Source organism: Thermobia domestica, chromosome 11 (genome assembly GCF_964235325.1).
Source record: "Thermobia domestica chromosome 11, izTheDome1.hap1.1, whole genome shotgun sequence".
In the NCBI taxonomy this organism is placed as follows: Eukaryota; Metazoa; Arthropoda; class Insecta; order Zygentoma; family Lepismatidae; genus Thermobia; species Thermobia domestica.
The window spans coordinates 173,155,765-173,166,104 of record NC_137464.1 but is presented as its reverse complement, the minus strand read 5'-3'; the positions used below and the strand labels follow the sequence as shown (position 1 = coordinate 173,166,104).

General features: G+C 35.8%; 1 long non-coding RNA gene across 1 annotated transcript; it reads right to left on the bottom strand.

The window, feature by feature from the left end:
- Positions 1-494: 494 nt before the first annotated feature.
- Positions 495-9,477, bottom strand: LOC145663708 (uncharacterized). Its single transcript, XR_014127239.1, has 2 exons — positions 9,278-9,477; positions 495-620 (listed from the first exon to the last, which is right to left on the bottom strand). It is a non-coding gene; the product is annotated as an uncharacterized LOC145663708 (long non-coding RNA).
- Positions 9,478-10,340: the final 863 nt, after the last annotated feature.

Sequence of the window (10,340 nt, the reverse complement as noted above, 5' to 3'; positions counted from 1 at the left end):
CAGCTTGAATCTATTTTCTTCTTTCGGTTCAGTTGAATTTGAGTTTAACGTCCCGTGAACAGCGAGGCTATACAAAACGTGAACCTACTGACGAACGTGGAATCCGAACCACGACGTGAGCTTTCGTCGGGAGTTTTCTTCTTTTCTTGGGCGGATCGTCTTCTCGAAGCATTGCCTCGTGTCCTGCTTCTCTTTTTTCCTTCGAAATGCATAAATAAAGCGCCAAATCAACCAATGTCGTTTCTTTACGTTCGATATATTATAAAGAACAGAAGTTTGTTTATTTTGGGGTGTCATTGACTGCCTACAGTAAATTTTATTTGACACATTCTTCCTATTTAAATGTATAGTTAGTGCCTATTTCTATGAAAATTTATTAATATTATAGAGTCTCAACTTTCTATCAATACAACAGAGTCTCAACTATATGGTTTAATGGGCATATCGAATAATAATAATAAAACATTCAATAAATACTCACTTCCTGAACTACCCAATACAAAGCATAAAGAACACCATTTTCATTCCAAAACCAGCTCGTATTCATCTCTTCTGATCTCTCGGAACAGGTCAGTACCCAATAAACATTTCTTATGTTTTGTACCATGTGTTTTAATAATCTATTACAGAAAAAGAAAATACAAAAAATTAAAATATGTACAGTATTTTACAAATTTTAAGTCACATCTTTATAGTAACTAAAAATTAATGAGAAACGTACATTGTTTTTAACTTAAATTAGATATCTGGTGCCTTCCATTTCAATTGAGGCAAAAATAAATAAATAAATAAAAAATAAAATTGTACCATCACCATTTCAGATATTGTTCACTATTTTTTAATAGGAACTAGACATGTTTTTAAGGGACCCGTATTTTTTTTCGAAAAAAAAATTCCCACCAAGTAATGGGCCATCAAGGACAGGGAGTACAATTCATGAATTGTAGAAAACGTGGAAAATGGTCAAATTCGGAGCCTCACAATTCAGCAATGGAGAAATGTAGAGTTATAATTCTTGTTGTGGTATGCACATAGGGATATGAATAAACTATATTTTATTATAGTTTGGTTTGCGTATGCGTATCTTTTTGTACATAAGTTAACAAATGAACGTAAGTTTATGTGAAAAGTCGAAGTTTATGCTTTCTTTCGAGCACTTCCGGTTCGAATTTTAAATTCCGTTTTCAAGGTTGGTAAGACCTAGTTACCCGCTCCCCCCCCTTAAAAAAGTATCACTTCTGTGTGCAACCGTTTTATCGCAAAAAATTCGAGAAATCGTCAAATTTTCAAAAATCGTCGCTTTCTCGAAAACATCATAATTTAAAATTCTTAAATTTTGTCAGATGGTTCAACTGTACATGAATAATAAACACCAAATAGCATTCTCGACCAATGCTTCATGAATGAACTACAGCCTTTTTAAGTTAGTGAACTTTCTTTAACTTTGAAGTCACAGTTGGCAACAATGAAAGTGTAAAAAAATGTTTCCGCAAAGCATCGTGTAAAATTTCAAGATACAAATTCTATTTTACTGCATGTGGACTTCGCTTAAATTGGACTGTTATTCTGCAAAGGGAAGTTCAGAATGATCACTGGAGAAACGAGCAAATATCCCTCTTTACGGGAGTGATATATTATTATGAAACAACTGACAGTTTTGCCGTAATAAGCGATGACAAAACACACGATCCGGCTAGTACTCATAGCCATGAATAAGATTCTAAAAATACTCGAAGAAAAGCGATAATATACGTTATAGAAAAAGGTTCGAACACGTGAAAATAAGTGTCTACAATTTAATAAACCCTTTCAGTGATTTCTGATGGTGCTGCATTCCACTTTAAAAATTGCTTTCAGATGTCCAAGATGCAGACAGGTCTGATAAAGCAGTGGCTTTTCAGTGAAACCGGCCGTGGTAAGGGTCTCTGCGACGTATTGGGGAGAGGGGGGATAAGAATGTGGCAACCCGGGAAAATGAAAAACAGATTCACAGTATTAAACCTGCAGAAAAATACGTGAGTATAGTGCAAATACCAACTCCGGGTATTACTCTCGTCTTGTTGCCAAAAACCGAATTCGACAATTAAACAAACAAAACAAAACAAAACCAAAAAAAAAAGTGGGAAAGTGTGCGACCGGTAACTGGTATTTACCGAAGTCATTTTTGGTTTTTATGGCAGTAACGGGTCACCATGGACTAACTTCATGCTTTCCCCAAAATCGAGCTTCTGCAATTCAAAGTGTAGATTTAAGAAATCTGCTAAAATGAACTTTTGTTACATGCATATATGATAACCAGTGATGGATAGCAGAAATATTATCAATAAGTCATAAGTTACATGAAATTAAAGTGTTCTTTGTGTTTCCAGGTGACGCGGTAGCTCAGTGGCAGAGCGTTCACCTCCAGTGCTTAGGGTCCTTGGTTCGATCCCAGCTCGCGCCGTGTGGACTTTGTGGTGGACAAACACCGTACTGGTGGGTTTTTCGGAGTTCTCCCGTTTCCTCCCACTTTCTTCATTCCACCATTTCACTCATTTCTCATAATTACTGTCTCCTTTAGACTAGCCGGCATAAACGTGGGACGTAAAACTCCCAAGATTTCATTTCATTTTTTTTTCTTTGTTTCCATATGGACATTCAACAGGGTACAGGTTTCCAGAAGAGAAAAAGAGAAGAGAATATAAGTGTTTTGTGACTATCGACAACGTGCTACGAGTTGTGAGTGCACCAACACCTATTGGAGCATCTGCCATGGTGACATGCTATTAGCGAAGAAGACACTAAGCAAGCAAATAATTACTTCAGAGTGGAAAAAATCAGTGAAACTTTGTTTCCGAAAACCATTTTAAGTATACTCGTAAGTATACTCGGGAAATGTATACTCGTAGTTTAAAATTTGTTTCGTAATCGTAATTTTCACCTCAGGTTACATCGGTTTAAGAAAACGGAGTAGGGGGAGGCTCATCTTATTATTTCAGAGAGCCTTTTTGATCAAAATAATAAAAAGGAGCCAGGAAAAACTTTTAGTCTTTGTTTAATGAATGTGAACCACAAACATCATCAAATTGTTGCACTTTCATTGTTTTCAGTGTTGCCAACGGTGATACTGAACTTAATGAAACTTCGCTAACTTCAAGGGGCTGTAGTTCATTCATGAAGCATTGGTCGACAATGCTATTTGGTGTGTTTATTATTCATGTAAAGTTGAACAATTTGACATTTCAGGATTTTAAATTATGGTGATTTCGAGAAAGGTGATTTTTGAAAATTTGACGGTTTCTCGAATTTTTTGCGACAAAACGGTTGCACACACAAGCAATACATTTTTTTTTTCGAGAAGCGGGTAACTAGGTCTTACCAACCGTAAAATAGAATTTTAAAATTCGAACCGGAAGTGCTCGAAAGAAAGCATAAACTTCGACTTTTCAGATAAACTTACGTTCATTTGTTAATTTATGTACCAAAAGATACGAATGCGCAAACCAAACTATAATAAAATATATTTCATTTATATCCCTATGTACACTCATGTCCAAAATGATTGTCGCATATCTATAACTGTCTTCTTGTAAGAATATAATTTGATAATGATTTTGCATGGTACTATTGATACTGATACTACATGTATAATCGGGAAATGTATACTCGTAGTAAATTTCAGAAGAAAAGAATTACAAACACGAAAATTAGAATGAGTAAAACAAAATGTTATTAAATGGACAAGAAAGTTTTATTTTCGTTTTATTGTTCTTATTTACTGCTCTTTTGACATGAAATTTGCCACATACATCGTCTTTCCCGATTATACACATACATTATAAGAAATACCGGACGAATTCGTTATCATATTATATTCCTACAACATATTTATAGACATGCGACAATAATTTTTGTCATGAGTGTACATACCACAACAAGAATTATAATTATCTGTCTCCATAGCTGAATGGTGAGGCTACGAAGTTTACCATTTTCCACGTCCTCTAAAATTCGTAAATTGTACTTCCCGTTTTGATGGCGCATTACTTGGCGGGAAAATCTTTTCCAACAACAAAAAATAGGGGTCATTTAAAAAACATGTCTAGTTGCTATTAAAAAAAGTTCCAACAATATCTGAGATGGTGATGGTATTTTTTTTTTTTTGGCTGAGTTGAAATGGAAGGCGCAAACCATTATTTGTTTTTTATATGTTGATTCATTTTGCAATAGCAATCTACTATATATCGGAATCTTATATATATTAGAAGATTTATCATAGGTAGAAATACGTAATACGTAATGCATAGTACTCCGTAAGGAAGCTATTATGAACTCAAGGCATTATGTAAAGTGGTGATGCAGAACCACAGGAGTGAAGTAAAGCTATATTAGATGTAAGGTATAGTTGTATGGGATATAAAATTTTTACACTACCCTCGGTTACGTGCATATCCACCGTCGCTGACATGCCCGCTCCATACGGAAGCACACCAAGCTCATCCTGCTACGCCCTTGTGCTCACTCTGTTAATAATATTCGTGCTTTTCAGTGGCTATCTAGCACTGGTTGGTTCGTATTTTTCGCACTGTCGTTCTATCATTGCTTCTTTCATGGTAATCTTTACTTTCAATTTTCAATACATATATATTTGCGCCTGATTTACAAAAGAGTTGTACTTCTGCACTTCTGATGCACAGAGTTAAATTGTTCTAAAAGAGAATATACTTTTGGAAAGAAGAACAGGTTACAAATACAAAACATACCTAAAATATAAAAACTTACTCTTTTCTTTATCATAGCACTATCATATTCTAGATCCTTCACCCAACTAAATGAAGATTTCACTTACGAAGTATCAATAACACTAAAACTGTATTCTGTAACCATAGCCGCCCGCTGCAGGGAGCACTTGCTTTAACAATGGATTTTCCTAATTAGTATTAAAATATGCTAAATTTTTTTATCCACACACAACAGTTAGTGAAGTTAGCAGTGAGTTGTAATAATTGTTTTTTTTACATTAAATATTATGTGGTTCTAGGTATTTGTATCCGTGACTTCGCTTGTATGTCGGTCCTTTTGCCCACTCCCCCCTGTAAAAAAATCCTGACGACAATGACAACTAGCATATCTGAGGATGTTTCATACTGTGACCAGTAAAATTTACTTCGAAATATCCCATACTGCAGCTAATTTAATATTATATAAGAATTTCGATACTCGAAAAGAAAGATCAATTGAGACGTGTTAATTTATCCTGAATAACTGAGTCCTGCAACCAAGGAAGAGGGGTTAAAATAACTAATTGTCTAAAATATAACAGCCCAAGTACCGGCAATAATTAAGTGCAATGAGCAATTACAAAGACGAGACGGCTATTTTTACCGCAAAACTGTACAGCTGTTATTCCTTTTGCTTAATGTAACCAAGTAAGTTGGTTAACACCTTTTGACAATTTTCTTGGTAACTAAACGTCAGAAGGTATAGCGTCGTTGGCATCCCGCACTTGGATCTGCTCGTCACTGGGGATGTGGTAAGAGGATAACAAATCACCAGCCACCATTCACTGCGCTCAGCGAGCCACGAGTAACCAAGCTGGCAACTCCCCATAAACGTCACTACAACTTTTCACGGGAAAGCAACGACGTTATACCTGCCGTACTATAGTAATCCAGGAAAAGGCAAAGTGTAGTTTCACTGAGTACTGCTCGGTTACTATTCGGCTACACGACTTCTATCGTAGTTTTAACCGAAATTCGACTACCAGCAGCTAAGTTATCATTTAATTCTTACTATGCACACGAAAAGAAAGAAAATAAAAGTTCATATGGACCCGTGGTCAAACGTCTATAGTTACAGGCTGCCGAAAACGTAGGAAAAGTAAATTTAGAGGTCCAGAGTTCCACTACTGTGAGACCGATCCCAGCCGAGTCAACACATTACTTAAGAGCTAGTACGTGCCCTATCCAAATATCCATATTTCAGAATCTTGCGGCACTTACACATTCATTTTTATAGAGCCAGTTGAGGAATACTCAGAAAAGTTGAAGTGCTCATAAACTGTCCATTGATACGCAAGCACCGCAGGATTCTGAAACATGGGTATTTGAATAGGGCACATACTAGTTCTTAAGTGATGTTTTCCTTGACTGCGCTCGGTCCCACACTAAAGCTATAGATTTTTAAAGTTTATTTTCTTATGTCTTTGACAGTCTATAGCTTCGAAAGTATGGACTTTTGACCACAGGTCCATATGAACTATTTCTTTGCTCTGATGTGACAAATCACCTCTTTAGGTTTGATGCTTTAAATTTTCTTACATCCTATATATATACCAGGGTTGGCTGGTTTAAACCAAGGTGGTTTAAACCAGCTGTTTTTTTTTTTTTTTTTCAAAAAAAAACAACTAGTTTAAACCAAAAAACGAAAAATATTCGTAAAAGTGTAAGTGTTTGTAAAATCTTGATGAACAGACATTTGTGGGTTATCACGTTTCACTCCCATATATTATTCGTGTTATATTCAGACCTAAATTCCCCATTCATTACTCAAAAAGATTATACTACAAAAGCAACTTTTTTTTTAAGCTTATAAATGTTTGTGATTTTTTTTTTGTAGTTGTTATTATTGTTATGTAATTGCAATCAAAGAAAAATATTAAATATTGTTTCGTTTCAATGTTTACTATTGATAAAATACTTCGAAATGCCGTACTTTGTGTGTGTGTGGGGGGGAGGGGTCATACAGACCTCACGAGAGGCATTTAGTGAATACGAAGTATTTTTGGTATCTATTTATGTATAAATGAGTCTGAGCCAAACTGGACTGAAATAATTTGTATCTTTATTCACTTTTCTTACTAATATGCAAATCAAGTCGTTGTATTTCTTTAATTTGGACCAATAAAAGTCATTGTTAGCTAACTTGAACTAAATTAGTTCTGCTGTACTCTGCAGTACTTTGAAATTGTCCATATGTAATTCTGTATAATAGTTTCACTTGTGCAGCTGTTTATCTTTTTGCTCTTCTGAAATTACTCTTGACAATTATATCAAGAAGCATGTAAATATCAGTTCAACGTATTTTTATGAGGATTCCTTCGTGAGTGAGTCGGCAGACGTATCGCATTTGTGGCCAATTAGTCCTGGTTCCAAGTTCAAATGGAGGACAATTTCTCTCGGATGTAACTCGAGAAGCGGTTTTTATTCCGCATTAAGCTTATGTGACCCCTTCCAGCATAACCCGGTTGTTGCATAATAACATCAAGATGAAACAAACTTATTTCTGTCCATACATGATATGAATATATAGAGCAAATTATTTAAACCAAACAAACCTGGTTTAAACCAAAAAAGAAAAGTTTTCTTTTGTTTTTTTTTTCAATAAAAAACATGGTTTTTGCCAACCCTGATATATACTAATATAAAGAAACTTGGAGAAAGTTATATTGTCTACTGTAACGGTTAGTGACATAACCAAGAAGGCAGCAATCTTCTAGAACACAGGCCCGTCTTCCCATTTAGCAGTAATAAAAACAGAAAACAACGTACTCTGCGGAGCACTAACCCGTCTCCACTCGCTAACGCTCACTCGGCATTATTATGTGAATTAAATGTAAAACTTTGATAAAGAAAGAAACCAATTATTACACTTTTAGCCAAAAAGTAGGCGACGACCAACTTCGGAATAAATACCTGTTAGTATGCTATTTCACTATCATCGTTTATGTGCGTAACCCCCATCGCTGACGCGCCTGCTCCCTACGGGTGCACCCTTATCACTCGGGTTTTCGTGCTGCACTCCTGCCCTGACTCAGTTAGATAGCACTCGCGCATTTCACTGGCCACCTAGCACAAACTAGGGCTTAAGTTTAGAGTTGCCCCTCCAGTCTGTAGGTGCCCTTGGACTTTACAACATACAAAAAACAGTGCTTAAAGTATTAAAAATTATTACATTTCACTTAACTTTAGTACTTCGTTGGCTTTACAAAAATTTAAAAGGTTTTCTTCATTATTTTTGAGCATCCATTACACCTGTTCGCCATATTTTACAACTACCATGCTGCTGAAACCTTCCGCGAATGCTTCCGCATCCGGCAAATAGTACTAACTTCCACACATCTTTTCTCGTATTAAACATAACTCTCATTCCGAACTTAAATTCCTAAACATCAAATAAAAACTTCAAATTATCATTTCTTACCTCATTTCTCCTGTAAATTTTCCTGATTTTTATAAAAAACGGAGGGGTAACTCCGGTTTGTGATTTATGCACGAGTTAATTTACAACGCCCGCTCCAGCAGATACTCTCACTCAGAAAGTAGAAATTACACATTAATAATTTTATGAAAATGAATCAAAACTTACCTAACCTTAAGCTAACCCCTACCCTACTTATTTATATCTTACTCTACTTTACCTTACTCTATTTTTTCAAAGGGCCCTACTTATCGATGCGCAGTTGGGGCGTGTCTTGTAGTAAAGTTTACCCTTATGCACTCTAGTTTTTATGTTGTACGTCCATACTGTCCTTATACTGACCTCTCCTTATGTCAATCTGCAAGTAGTAACTAACCTCTGCGGGGCTTCTAACCCGTTCCTACTACTACTTAAACTATCGATCCGTATAGTAAATCTCCACGCAGGTCAAGTTCAGACATACCACGCGAAATAATTGTTGAAAAATTATGGTTCTTTTACTAATTTATTGTCCGAAAGAGTTACGGTAAGGGTTCTGCTCTTGGGAGTACGTAGAAGGAGTTGAGTGATTGCAACGAAAGGCTGATATTTTGTATCTCCCCCAATCTTGCACATATAAGATTTACAGTGTTAGTTACTTTAGAAAATATAGCTGAGCTAGGGACAGCTAGCGAAGAGAGTTAGAAGCACCCAGAGCCCTTGTACTTCTACTTTTATCAGAATTTAGACAAAAAACAAAGTACTCGGTTTTGAAACCATGAAACGAGTTGGGGGAGATGCTAAATGTCATCCCCAAATTTTTCTGTACATTTTACAATCTGTTGATCCGTATAGTAAAACTACATCTTGACCTGTACGTTCAGTTTTCATTTAATAATCCATTTATTTATTTGTTAAACACTTTATTGTAAGTTTTTACATTTACTATTAATATATCAGCGAAAAGAAGTTATTTTTACTCCTTGAATTTTATTCATCTTAAAAATAAAAACATCTAACATTAAAATACGTTAGATAGCATAATTATTAATATTACTACTATTTAATGATGTAATTTTTAATTCCATCTGGTATGGTGTTCCAGAGCACGAATACCCACCTCAAGCTTCTCATTGGAATTGCTTTCTGCAATGACAGGCAAAAAGCATATTGCAATAAAGATTAACATTACTTTGGGTTGCATTGTTCATGTTAACATTTACTAATTTATGTATTTATTAGACTTTGCCAGCAATTCTTCATACACGTCAACACAACATAAACACCCATTGTAACAGTTACGAATGGTCCACCAATATCTAACACTCATTTGTTTTCAAAACTCGCAGTTCAAATCAGCGTTGCCAGACTGACAGCTCGGAATTATTCTAAAACCTGATCGAAATTATGCTAGATTCGGTCAAATTATGCTAGATCCTCATAATTACTATTTCAGGAGTTTTAAAAGAAAAAAGAACGAAGTTGAGATACGAAAACGTAACTTAAAATACGCCGAGCGCAAGAATGCGTGGATAGAACTCAATACTTCACGCACCAAAGCTTTAACTCAACTAAACTAGTGCAGTCGTTGCCAGACTCAATGGCGTATATATCGTATAAATGAATGCAAAGTGTTTGTTTACATATTTTGAAAGAAAATTACCTGGCAGCATAAGCGGAGTTGGGAATTGTCTGCTGGGGGGGGGGGGATTTTGGTCGGTCTCTGACCTTTCATTTCAGGAATAAAGATGGTCATGAATTCAGAAATAAAGATGGTGAAATTGTCAAAAAGTTGGGGGGATAATGGCACCCATAGCTCCGACCATGCCTCACAGTTAAAGGATTAGAAAACCGTGGGTGGAGCCACAAAAAAAGCCCAAAGCCGTTTTTAACTTACTTCGGAAAATAAGACTGCCTGTATGGTTTACCGACTATATGAATCGATGAAAGAGGATACATTTCTGCCGTTCTTTTTCTTCCCATGACGAACTTGTTTCTCATCTTCAGGTTTTACGGCTTTTTGATAAACTTGCTGAAATTATGCTAGATTTGGGTAGGATGCTAAAAGCAAGATGCTAGATCCTAAAGAAATGCAAATTATGATAGATCTAGCATCATTATGCTAGATCTGGCAACGCTGGTTCATATACTTGCCCCTGGCGCTGCATACTACAGGTAATAGA